Source organism: Caloenas nicobarica, chromosome 10 (genome assembly GCF_036013445.1).
Source record: "Caloenas nicobarica isolate bCalNic1 chromosome 10, bCalNic1.hap1, whole genome shotgun sequence".
Lineage (NCBI taxonomy): Eukaryota > Metazoa > Chordata > Aves > Columbiformes > Columbidae > Caloenas > Caloenas nicobarica.
Window position 1 is genome coordinate 23,031,562 of NC_088254.1, and position 13,220 is coordinate 23,044,781.

At 53.4% G+C, this 13,220-nt stretch overlaps 1 long non-coding RNA gene across 1 annotated transcript; it reads right to left on the reverse strand.

The window, feature by feature from the left end:
- Positions 1-1,727: 1,727 nt before the first annotated feature.
- On the reverse strand, positions 1,728-12,615 carry LOC135992779 (uncharacterized). Its single transcript, XR_010606769.1, has 4 exons — positions 12,431-12,615; positions 2,121-2,177; positions 1,889-2,045; positions 1,728-1,782 (listed from the first exon to the last, which is right to left on the reverse strand). It is a non-coding gene; the product is annotated as an uncharacterized LOC135992779 (long non-coding RNA).
- Between the last annotated feature and the right edge of the window lie 605 nt (positions 12,616-13,220).

Below are 13,220 nucleotides of genomic sequence, written 5' to 3' on the forward strand. Positions count from 1 at the left end.
GTTTCCCCAGGAGCATCTGCAAAACGCGAGCCTCCAAGCAAAGCTCCTCTTCCCTGAAAAGGATGAGAAGGAAAAGAGCAATGCTTCAAAAATCAGAGCTTCCTTTACAGGGATTAAAACGGAAAAAGATGCAAAACATCTCATGAATTCCCATCTCTCCGAGGCAGAGCTGCGGAGGCGAGAGCGCGCAGCCGTCTGACAAGGGCAGCACGGTGTGGCACCGTCCTCCGCGACCGTGACGCCTTCTCCCCGGAGAGCTGAGATCAATTCATTTCCATACGGGAGACACAGATCATTTGTCAGCTTTAAGAGGGACAACGTTGTCTCCCCGCTGTCGAGCCGCCGCGAAGGCAGACAGCTTCATTTGACAAGCATCCCTGCAGCTCTGCTGAAAGCGCTTGGCACGGGCTCGTGCTCCGACCTGCCGGTGGCGGTGATGGAGGTGTCGAGCCCCGCGGGTCTGGGGGTCCAGCAGCCCCCCCAGCACACTGCGAGGAAGGGCCGGGAGGCTGAAGGTGGATGACGGGGCTGGAGGGAGGGGCTGGGGCACGTCCAGCACCCAGCTGAGCTCGGGGTCACACCGCTCCTGCGGTTGTACCTACGGGATTACACACACGGTGACAGGGTCCTGAGGATGCTGCTGGTCCCTCCTTATACAATCAGAGATGGTTTGGGTTGGAGGGCCCTCCCCAGCCCCCCAGTGCCCCCCCTGCCATGAGCAGGGACATCTGCACCAGCTCAGGTTGCTCAGAGCCCCGTCCAGCCTGGCCTGGGATGTCTCCAGGGATGGTTCAGCCACCACCTCTCTGGGAACCTGGGCCAGGCTCTCACCACCATCAGGGCAACAATTTCTTCCTTGTGTCCGGCCTGAATCTCTCTCCTTTAGTTTAAAACCATCACCCCTCATCCTATCGCGACAGGCCCTGCTAACAAGTCAAAGGCAATCGCAGGGATGGGTAACACAGCGACACGGCGTTGCCTGGCACTGCCAGAAACTGTGGCCATGTTGCTGACACTGGGGCTGGGGGAGGATCACAGACTCATCTCTGCTCCTTATTAATTTTGCACACTAACCAACCCGCTGTTAAACAAGACCCAAGCCGTGTAATCCGGCAGCCCCCGGCAACAGGCTTCCCCATATCGAAGTTATTCATCTGAAAGACTGGGTGAATGCACACAAAGAAAGAAAATTCTTGTAAAAATCAAGAAATCAAGCCTGTGAATAATGTATCAATCAACAACCTCTTCTTTTGGACTCAACAAGTACTATTCAAAGCACTCAGAAGAAAGTGATTCATCTCCGATATTATTGTTAAAATCCACACCAATTTGTTTTTAATAGGTATCAAGTGCTCTGATGAAGAGCATCAGGAACAAAGTCTTTAAAAAATTAATATTTCTGTCTAGAGAGTAAGCTGATTTATTATATTATACTTTAAGTCTTAAAAAAAAAAATACCACTGGCTGTGGGAAAAACAAGAAAGAAAACCACCAAAAACCTGAGGTGAGTCTCAGGATCACTGCATGTGACTCCCTGCAGCCCCCAGGTCCAAGCAGGAGCTGCCCATTTCTGGGTACCCATCGGTGGAAGGAGAGGGAGAAAGATGCCAGTTTGTGGTGGCCACGAGCCCCCAGTGACACTCACCGATGGCCGAGGTCTCTGCGAGTTCTGTGCACAGCTCCCAAGGCCGAACCTCAGCAGAACAGGGCTCACGGGCGCTGGATCCACGGAGGAGTGGGAAACCACCACGTCGTTATCTGGGCGTCAGGCGCAGGCTGAGACTGCTCATCAACAGCAGAGAGAGCTTGTAATTAATTTGGGAAGAACCGATGCTAAGAGAACTTGCAGCAAGGATACCAATGCCTCTATTGAAAGTCTACAACATACCCAGAACAAACACATCCCTCCCCGGAGAACGGGCGGGATGCAGCGATGCCAGCTGGTCCCAGTGCTGAGCAATGAATAGGATCCTCCATCGTTCCAGGAATGAACCAGGAGTGAATCCCCAGGCATGAGGGGAACAGCGCAGAAAGGTTCCTGAGCACTGAAACAGAAGTTGCTACCGCTTGCTCCCCAACACCACGTGCAGGACTGACAGATAAGTGGAGACTTTACTCACTCGTGAGCAAGGCTGAGGCGGCTGAAGGGCATCCCAGGTCCTGCTCCATGACTTGGCCTGGGGAAAGGAGACAGGGGAGAAGCCAGCGCCCTTGGTCACACTGCTTGTCTCAGGCCACAAAAGCCCCCACACCTGATGAAGGTGCCTCTGTGCAGGCAGGAGATCCGCGGTGCTGCCAGCAGCTCTGCAGCGGTTCCCCTGCCCAAACCTCCGCCAGCCCCAGAGAGCAGCATGGAAGGGGCTGGCAGGGGGGAAAGCCCCACGTCACCCACGCTGCTGCCCTGCAAAAACCCACTGGAGGCTCCACCAAGCCTCTCCTTGCTGTGTCTGCAGGGCAGGCAGCGATAGATGGGTTTGTGCCCGTGCCTGGGAGCCCTCGTCTGGCTCGCGGGCGCTGGTGCTCTGCAGGGAGCAGATGGTCGCTCCTGCACCGGCACCTCCGGGAAATGTTCTGTATGGTGCTGAGCAGCAGCACAGCTCAGCACAGCTCAGCACGGCACCACCAAGAACGCCTGGAGCCTGGGAGCCAGACCCTGGAGAACAGGGCAGTGCAGAAAGGCCTTTGTGAACCTCGGCTGTGATCCTCAAGGCACCTGACAGCAAAGCCGCTCGTCTCTGTGTGAGCGCAAGGAGGGGACGTCAGGGCAGCCGCTGTGTTTTGGGGCAGCAATCTGGATGGTTGCACTGTTCCCTCCCCCGGCAGCACCAAATGCTAATACAGATGCCAAAACCCTGTAAAATGCATGCTGAATTCTGAGGAATTAGGAAATTTCCATTTCAATTCAAATACAAATTAAACTCAAAGTTGTCATCAAAGAAAAGAAGAAGATGAGGATCAAAGTGATGCAACACTCTGGGAAAGGAAAAGATTAAAGAAAGTAAATTGAACAAGATTTTAAAGAGATATTAAAAGGTGTTAATGCAAGCTAATGCAGCTAATGAAGAGAAAGGGAGGCTATTCAATTAACATTTGCAGCAAGGAGAGGAGAGCTTTCTACACCTCCGCTATAACATCAAAGGGCGGATGCTACCTCTTATTAAAAGGGAACATAGAATATTTAAAAGGCAGAATAGATTAAAATAGATTTCAGATAATTATGTCTACCTCCATAATGGCAACAGTTTACCATTATATTCTAAAAACAAATCTAATAATATGTGCCACATACTGCGGTTAGAAACATTCTTTGAAGTGTTTCAGAAAAGCAGCAATTAAACCAAAGTACAGACGGGTCTGTGGTTTCTCTAGGTAATGGGAAAGTTGAAATGTCCAGCTGAAGCTGGGAACGTCGCCCTTCGCCCGGGCGCAGAGGATGCTCTGCAGAGGCTGAGCCGCGATGCTCCCCGCGGAGCGGAGCCTTGGCGAGCCCCGCCGCGCTAACACGAGGTGACGGCCACGTGCCGGCAGCCCCAGCCAGCGCCTGCTCGCAGGGACCTTCAAGTGACACGAAGGGACGTGTGCTATCGCCAAAAGGACCAACCGCTCGGCTTCACCCTCTGCTCAGCACACACTGCGCTGCTCCCAGGGCTGCGCGCTCGCCTGGCGCTGTCACACCAACACCTTCCTCTGAGCTTCCCCGAGAGGGGATGGGGAAGGGGGAGAGAAACCCCCGGCGAATGCAAACAGACAGGCAGAGCAGCCTGACAAGCCACCCAGCACAGTGACGAGCCCAAAGCCTCCCTCGCGTGGCCCCTGCGGGGTTTCGGTCCCGCTGGCAGCGAGGACGCGCCGCACGGCGGCACAGCGCCCGAGCACGGCAGGGCTCTCTGTGCACGGGAGATGGTGTTTGGTTGGTTTTGAGCAACAACTAAAGATCATTTTAGTACTTGTAAACACCTCAAAACTAAACAGTGAAGACCAAGTACCACACCATCTCCTCGGATCGCGGGGTGGATTGATGTGTCTGTAGCAGCAGGGATTGCTTGCAGAGCTCTGCGGCAGTGCAGAGATTTTAGTGTCACAAAACAAAACCAGGAAAAGTGGAAAACCTGTGTTTTGGGAAGAGCAGAGGGCAACGACGCTCCCGCCGTGCTGGGAAGCAGCCAGGGCCAGGCATGAGCGCAGCCGGGGCAAGGCTGGGAAGCACGGGTGGGAAATGGTGCTTTTCTGCACTGGCAGCATCCATTCCAGCTCCAAACTGGAATCTCCGGAGCAAGAGCAAATCGTGCCTTTGTGCCACAGGAGATCGACAGGATTCAGAAACCTTACCACCGACACGACTCTGGTGATGCGGGCAAGAAATCATCTTCACTGTGTCTGATTTTCTGTTCCTTTCTCCCTGGAAATGGCCACGACATCCAGCTGCAGCCCGGCCGGAGGAGCACCGCGCCGCTGCACAAGTGGGTGCTTCTGCCGATGGGGCTCTCCAGCAACGCAGACCTTCACTTTGCACTAATTGAGCGTTTCCTTGAAACATAATTAGTGAAACCCCCAGGTTTGGGGGTGAACTGCTCGGACCGATGAGCAGAGGAAAGGCGGGATCTCTCCAACGAAGCAAGGGCGTATAAAACACACTGAATTAGCAGAGCTCGTTATTTCAAGTGCCAGAGGATTTCGCTGAGATGCAGCAGCTTAATAGCACGGCATTAGCCCGGTGACCCACTCTCCGCTGCCGAAGGAGCCTTCGTCCCCTCCTCCTCTGCTCGGAGGAGCAGCTGGAGCGGGTTTGGTTGATGGAGACCCGGGGACAGCCCTGTACACCCGCACTAACCAGCACAGCATCCGCATCATTCAAACACCCCGCCTGGAAAACCTCCCCACCCCTCTTGGGAGAAAACCCTGGGTTTTGGGATTCTTTCACTGGTAAATGTCAGCTCTGATGAAACATTTAAATTCCCATGGGAGATGTCTAAACAAAACATTAACATTTTGACTTAAAATGTCATTTCACTCTGGTTCTTCAATTAAAAACAAAATGACATTTCAAGTCAAAACATCGATTTGAAACTGATTTTTTTTGTTGTTTTACTTTAGAAACCAAAATTATATTTCAAGCAAGAGAGATAAAAGAAAGGCTTGTTCAGGAGCACCGCGTTCTCCTAGGTTAGCTGAGCAAACTCCCCAGGAAACCCAAATTGTGTCAACAACCACTTTTAAGAAAGATTTTTTTTTCATTCAAAAAATTTTCTGCCAGGAAGATGCTGGTTCCAGAGCTAATTCCCATCATCCTGTGAAGACGAAGGGAACCCCCCGGGCCATCCCCGTGGGTCCAAGGGCTGCACCGCGCGGAGGGGGCATCGCCTGCCCCAGGGATGCTGCTCCCCCCCACGGCAGCACCCAGATCTGACCATTGTCACCCCTGAGCCCCTGGTGACCACAGGCAGCCCTGGCTCTCGGTCGAGGCATTTACTTGGCACTTAACACTGTGATCGCGGTCAGATTTTTCCTCCGGTAGAAACAAGAGCCAAACAAAAATTCCCTGAGCAATTTACTGGAGGAATTTAACATCCTTTCCTTGCCTGTTTTGTTCTATATATATAAAATATTATTTTATGCGCTACAAAAATACTTTGAAAGCAATTTATCCTGAAGCGTTACAAGGCCTTTTTCTTCCAGCTGCAAAAACATCTCAGAGCAGGTTGAACTTTTCCCCTGAGGGCCATGGCCTTGCTGCGCGGTAAATATATAAAGCAAGAGGAAAATTGCAGCCAGTGTTACAGCGTCAGAGGGAGTATCCTTTGCTGTAATTTAAATACCGAATAAGCGGTTACCAGAACAAGTAACTATATGTTAGAACCTGGTGAAATGTTTCACAATAAACTTAAACCCATACAAAATTCTCTTGGTGTTGGCCCTCAGTCCACACTGCAATCTCAGGTTATACCCATCACGGGGTGCGCAGGAGCTGGTTTGTGAGCAAATTCAGCCTGCTGGTTTTATCGTTGGATGAAGATCGTGAGAAATTCCACTTTGCAGTGTTTTTACATGAAATTTAGTCGCTGCAACCAAGCTTGCCTGGGGCTTTGGGCTTCCAGAAAGCAGGAGACCCCCATTTGCAATCCTGCTCCCCGGCCGAGCTCCCCTCTGCTCAGCGAGAATAGGCGAGAATGGGCACCAACGCAGCTCGGGACAGCTCTAGGAAACGAGAGGGATGGAAAGATGGACTTTGGGAGCACCTCTGGCTTTGCTGGGCTGTGATTTTGGCTTGTTTAGAGCTTTAAGATGAAAGAATGCATTGATGCGGGAAGACATGGGGTTGTACCATGCAACCTGAAAATCCTCAGTGCTGCCAAAGAGGACAGTGCGGGAAGACGCCCGCCGCACCGAGAGGATGCTCAGGTACCAACCACGCTCTTGTGATTCCCACCACAACACAGGGCAGGGGACACCGAGGGACGGCAGCTGCTGCTGCCGCAGCACACGGGGCTCCACCACAGCCTCCTGCCCGCGTCCACCCCGCGGCGACCAGGCAGGACCCACGACATGCTCTGCGGGCAACACCGAGGAGAAGAACATATGCACACAAAATCTGCTGCATTGAGCAGAGGGACCCACCCTGAGCAGCAGGTCCTGCCAGGCTGAACAGGCACTGGGGTGCAGGCTGGGGCCAGGGCTCCCCACTGCCCCCGCACAGCTGGGCCAGTCTCTGGCCTTGGTCATGTATAATTTTTCATGCAAAGCGTAACCCGGAGGCGTCTTAGGCTGGCGCGTCCAGCCTCTGCCTGCCCGGGTGCGTGCTGCCACCCGCGGTGGGTAGGAAGGTACCCACCACCCTGGCCCTCTTAGATCTTACTGAACCACAGTCCCTGGATATGAGGATTGAGAAACATCTAATCTGTGCATCCCAAGATGGAGACAGACACAAGCTATTCAACACACGAAGGACTCAGATGTAGTAGGAGTAACAGGTAATAGGCATCGCGGTGCCCAGGGACACCACTGGCAGAAACACACACCGCCCAGACTTTATCAGCCTTTGGTTGCTAGATCACACATGAACAAGAACTTCAACGTCAGCTCTGGACGCTCATAGAAATAGCAAGGCAGTATTTAGATGCCCAGGTCATTTTGAGATGGGGTGTACATGGCTCCAAACAAGATCAAAGCTCTGCTGTGGATACACGCAGACACATTTCTGCTCCAAGAAGACGACTTCTAAGGCAAGGCTAGCAAAAGAGCAGAAAAAGTGGCCCAGCGTTGTGGAGAAATGTGCTCGAGGCCACACCAAACCAGTGCCAGGGCAGAGAACGGCGTCCAGGTCTGCAGCTCCCACCCCAGGCCCTCCACAACCAAACCACATCCAAGGGCTTCCCGAAGACGCGGCCAAACCACACCACAGACCGGGCAGCGCTCGTGCCTCCATCTGTCTGCAGCAAACAAAAAAGCAATGAAAGTAAAATCCCTCCTTTCCCTTCGGTCCTTCCCAAACCTTTCTGCCCAGGAGGCAGACCAGCAAAGCCGAGCCCAGCGGACTGAGGTGCCTCCAACGACGCACCCGACGTCCCTCTGCCCCAGGACACCTTCTGCCCCCAGCCCACAGCTCCTGCCTGCATTCCCCAGCCCCGGCGGGCAGAGCAGGCTGCCTGCTTGCAAGGGCAGCTCCTGGAGCTCGTGTCCCTCCAGACCAGGCTGCCGAGGAGGATGAAGGGCAGCCCGGGCTGACAGCATCACCCAGCACCTGCTCCAGCCCTGGTCCCCACCACCTCGGTGCTGGCAGCGAGGAGCGTTGCAGATTTCCTGCCGTTACACAGTGTTCCTTCCACGCACAGCGAAGAAACTGTCACTTCGCTCTAATTAGCCAATTAGGTCCCTAATTAGCTGATGTAATTACTCCAAGGAAGTGATTTCATTTAAGAAAACCCTCACTCGGGCACGCAGCCGGAGCCAGCCCGAGACCAGGCCGGCGGCTGCCGACACGGGTGCGGGGACGGTGCCCAGAACGTGCAGGGAGCAAACACAGCGTCATCCCGGAGCAGTCAGCACTGTGAGCCCACAAAGATAGCTTCCCATCAACAATTTGTTCTTTAGAAAGAGATCAGATAATCTAATCAGCACAGCTCCATCTGTCAAAAGGACAAGGGGAACAAAAAAAATACTGCTTATTTACTTTTTTCCCCTTTCTTGACGTAACTTCTAGACCTAGTCAGCACCAAGCTGTGCTTTAACTGGAAATATATAGCAGACACGCATTTCCTTACAGCTCATTTCTTTCTTCAGCACAAAAAATCATCCGTCAAGTGGGCAAGGTGGGACTCAGCACCCTCCTACCCAGCCCTGGACAGAGCTGGGGCCACCCCAGAGACAGCTGTGTCCCCGCACAGCCCCTTCCTGAGCCTTTAGAGCCAGAAAATGGAGGTGAGACGCTGGGAGAGACGGGGTCAGTTGAATAACCACCGTGCTGTTGAGCAGGAGCTCCGGAGGAGATCACATTGCCGTGACTTTGAAGCCTCCGATGAGCCCCGCGCTTTGACTCGGCGTCTCTGTACCCCACGGCAGGCGAAGGAGCCCGAGAGCGAAGCATCCTCCCCAGAACAAGAAAAGCTATTTCTGTGTGACGACGGGAATAGCTGCTCTCCGCCGAATGTGACTCGACAAGCACAATATCTTCCCCAGCCCTCCAGCAGCTTTAGCTGTAAAAGTCTATGCAGATATTGTGACCTTTTAAGAAGGCAGAGATCTGTGAGGTTTAAATAGCACACCACAAAGACTCCCAGGCAGAGCTGCTGCCAGACAACTCATGTACAAAGCACTCGCAGAAACAATTTCCAGGTCAGCAGAGATGAAGGAAGACGAGTGACCCTCCAACAGAGACACAGGGGGAGCGGGGACGAGCCAAGACCCCAAACCTCAGGCAGATGGTGCTGGAGGTGCGGAATAGCCTGAATCCAGGTTGTCGGTGTCACACAAACGGGCACAATCTAATCTGCTACCGACGGGTTTGGAGCTGCAAATTAGCAGCCAAAAGCTGTTAAGTGCTTGGATTCATCCACAATAATCAGAAAGGGATCTGGGACAGGGACAAGACAGCCAGTCTGCTCCCCAAAGCTTCCCATTAAGGCAGACAGACGATAACGCATGGATAATGCATGGATAATGCATGCATGCAGGCAGGTCATTAGAGGACAGAGATGTTTGCCTCCTCCTTTCCCACAGCACTGCTGGTGGCTAAGCTTGAAAAATCCCCAGGATGGGCAAATGCTAACACACTAAACTGCGGTTTATGTCACCTAGAGCATTTTGCAAAGTCTCAGTGATCTGCAAATAATTAAAAGAGAAAGCGATCAATCTTGTTGTTCAAAACAGTGATTAGCCTGGGAGAACCCAGCATTGTAATTCTGTAGGCACCCAGGGGAAGATGCTGCATGCATAATGATAGCTGCTAGTCCTCACAAGTTCAAGGACCACAGGGTATTCTCCAGTTGCGATGGGAATTTCCTACCCATCTCTGCGGCTGTGTCATCCTGTGTTTCACAAGTGCTTTGCCAAAGGAACAGAGAAACAGCTTTGCCGCCTGTCAGGCACAGCCCCAGCTGCCATGAGGACAAACACACTCATATGCGGCTCTTTCCATGACCTGGCTGTAGCGTAGAGGCCGAGACGCAGGAGGTGCGAGATGCAGGAGGTGCGAGATGCAGGAGGTGCAACAGCCAGAGCATCACCCGCTCTCCAGCCACTGCTGCTCGAAGCTGCCCACGTGCAGCCCTGGAGCCGTCTCCTGCTGCAGGGTCCGTGTCCTGCCTGTGACCCACACGGGACCCAAGTGACGCCACAGAGCAGCACGAGCACAGCCAAGGGCAGAAACCAGGCTCCAGCACCCCGTCCATCCCTCTGAGGGGCTGCTCAGCCAGCCCTCCTCCCGCCTCGCCCATCGCTCAGCACCTCACCGCACGGCAGAAAGCCCAGCAGATCTATGCACAAATAAACTCCACTTCTCCCTGACTACACTGGGTGAACAAGAGACAGAAAAACCCCTCTGCAACCAGGAGAGACCAGCACACACACATATGTAGGTCTGCGTAGCACTTCCTACCCACCTTCTGTTGTGCATTTGGATGTCAGACTTTGCATCTGTGGCTAAAGCAACCCACAATGATTTAGAAGTGATTGCGCAGCATTTTGTACAGGGTTAGGTGGAGATTTCTGTTTTGTGTATCATTATAGCAAGCAACAGCGGTTTCTCAGGCTCGGATCTAGCCTTACCACAAGGTGAAGAGGAAATTGCAATTATTTGTGGATGGTTTTTCAAAGCCCTTATCCAAGCACAAGGTACACACAGCTCCCCTGAACCCATCACCAGGCAGCCTGTAGACCTTGCAAAGCTGCCGACAGAAGCCCCTTGTCTCTGCTCCACCACGTACCTGCACCCGTCCAGCACAGGGAACGCCCCCACCAAGGCAGGTCCCCAGGCAGCTGCGGGGACAGTTGGCCCAAAGAAAAGTAATATTTGAAAACCAAACAATGGGAAGAAAGCAGAAAGTTTTTCCCTTGGATCGCTGCACAGTCAGGAAGCACCAGCCTGGAGAAAGGGCTTCCCAGAGGAGACGAGGTTTTCTGTGCCCAGAACCAAACCCCATGGAAGTCACAAGGAATTGCCACCAGCTTTATTAGGGCAGAGACCAGGCTCAGGCTTTTCATCTGTCCCCAGCACATCGGTGTGCTGCCCCAGGAACAGGGCACTAGATGCTACAGGAATACGTGGATAATTACATAATTACACTAAACTTGGAAGCAGGTCTCACGCTTTCACGTCCCTGGAGGGACTTTCCTCACCCACGGCAGCATTTGCTGCTGCCAGCGTGTCCCTGTTAGGGAAGGACATATGGACAAAGCAGGCAGGGCAACACAGGCAGGGATGTCTTTGGCATGATAGAAAGACCATGATGGGCTCCTTCCTTCTGCTTCACAAGGGGACGGTAAGACAAACCAGATCTTTATCCAGAAGAAATTTTACCTCCTGAATGTCAAGGCACCAGACCTGGACCAGATAAGGGTTTTGGTGTGCGGATGCTCAACTCAGCCCACCTGGTCTCTAGAAGGACCTGACGGTTGTTTCCTGAGAGTCACACAACCACAAGACTGACAAAGCTGATCCTTTAACACGGGCAAACCGAGAACACGTGGGTTTTCATGAGAGCGCAGCGCTTGCGGTTAAACCCCCGCAGCCCCCCCGAGCCGGGGCTGCCAACACAGACCCAGGCAGCCCTGCAGGAAACGGCTCTGGGGCTGCAGAGCTCCAATTAGCTGAGATAATGAGTCAGCCCAGCTCCACCACCAAGCTGCAGCCCAACCTGGGAGCTCCATGGCTCCGTGCACCCTGACCATCCCTTCCTCGGCCCAAAACTGTGGCTGCAGAGGTCGGGTGCAGGCGCCGGTTATGGGAGAGCTGCCTGAGGGAGCATCGCCAGCCTCTCCCCAACACTGGCCCCGATGCTCAGACACTGCAAACGCTCCCAGGCAGGGCGGGCACCCATGAAATGCGAGGAGGGATTTGCATTTGCGGCTGAAACTTGTGGGAGCGGCGCTGGTATTTCACACGAGGCAACGAGAGGGGCCGTCCAAGCGAGAAGGGCTCAGCTGCAATTAGGAAGACAATTTTCTGTAATGTTTTTATTGGGAGGGTTTCACATGCCGATGGTCTCCAGAGGCAGAATTCATGCCTGTGAGGTTTTGCTTCTCAGCCCATCCCTTTGTGTGATACTTAGCTTAAGCTGTATCTGAAAGAATCAGCCTCTCTTATTATCAAAGCCACAAACCATCTGGTTCCACTTTCCTGGGGAAAGGGAATGAGTGGAAATCTGGTTTCACTTGGGTTTTCCTTCCCTGGGTTATGGTTTGCTCTGTGTTTAATGTTGTTACTGCAATATGATATTTGGGCAGTGGGTGGCCTGTTTCCCCCATTTGAAACTAATTTACAGCTTTGTCTGGCAAAATTGTTGCTTCCAATCAATTAGCACTGACACAGAAATTAAAGCATCCTGGGGTCTTGACACATAAGGAAGCAGGTCCCCATTTGTTGGAAGAAATGCTCCATTCAGTGGGGAATCTGGTGGCTCACCCTTCCCTTGTGCCAGGCTGGAGTTTCTTTTAAAGATCCAGACTGCATTTTTTAAAGGGATTTAATAGGCAAGATTGAGATCCATCATGGATGCTATTTCTGTTTTACAGCCATGACCTTGTTAAGAAGAGGGGCAAACAAGCCAAAAATGGAACATTAATAAATAAAGCCTGAATCCATCAAAACACCCACCGCCGCCTCAATCATTTCTTCTCTGAAAACACACTGGAGAGTCCCCCAGCCCTTCCTCTGCACCATTCCCACCAGCCCACTCCGAGGACCTTGAGCCCTCCTGCTACCAGCATCTGGTCTCACCTGCAGTCAGAAGTCCAGCCTAAGCTGCAGTCAGAAGTCCAGCCTTCACTTCTGCCCTACGGGTGCCCCAGCACTAGACACCAACAACGAGCTTCAGTTCAAAGCAGGACTCCAAACCTCCAGGCGGGGTTTCGGCTCGAGCCCCAGGAGCCGAGCATGAAAACTGAGCAACCGGGCCAGTGCTGAGCACCTGCAAACCTGCAAAATTCAAAGAATCATAGAGTCATTTCGGTTGGAAGAGACCTTCAATTTCATTGAGTCCAACCGTTCCCCCACCCCAGGCACTGCCCCATGTGCTGAGAACCTCATGTCCGTCTGTCCAACCCCTCCAGGGATGGTGACTCCAGCACTGCCCTGGGCAGCCTGTTCCAATGCCCCACAGCCCTTGGGGGAAGAAATTGTTCCAAGATCCAACCTCAACCTCCCCCGGCGCAACTCGAGGCCGTTTCCTCTGGTCCTGGCGCTTGTTCCTGGGGAGCAGAGCCCGACCCCCCCTGGCTCCAAGCTCCTTTCAGGCAGCTCAGAGATCAGAAGGTCTCCCCTCAGCTCCTGTTCTCCAGCTGAACCCCCAGCTCCCTCAGCCGTTCCCATCACACTTGTGCTCCAGCCCCTCACCAGCTCCGTTCCCTCCTCTCAACTCGCTCCAGCACCTCAAGGGCCTTCTTGGCGTGAGGGCCCAGAACTGCCCCCAGGGTTCGCGGTTTGGCCTCCCCGGTGCCCAGCGCAGGGGGCAGGGGGGCACACGAGCCCCTGCGCTGCTGCTGGAGCTGCTGCCGTGCGGCACCAGCGC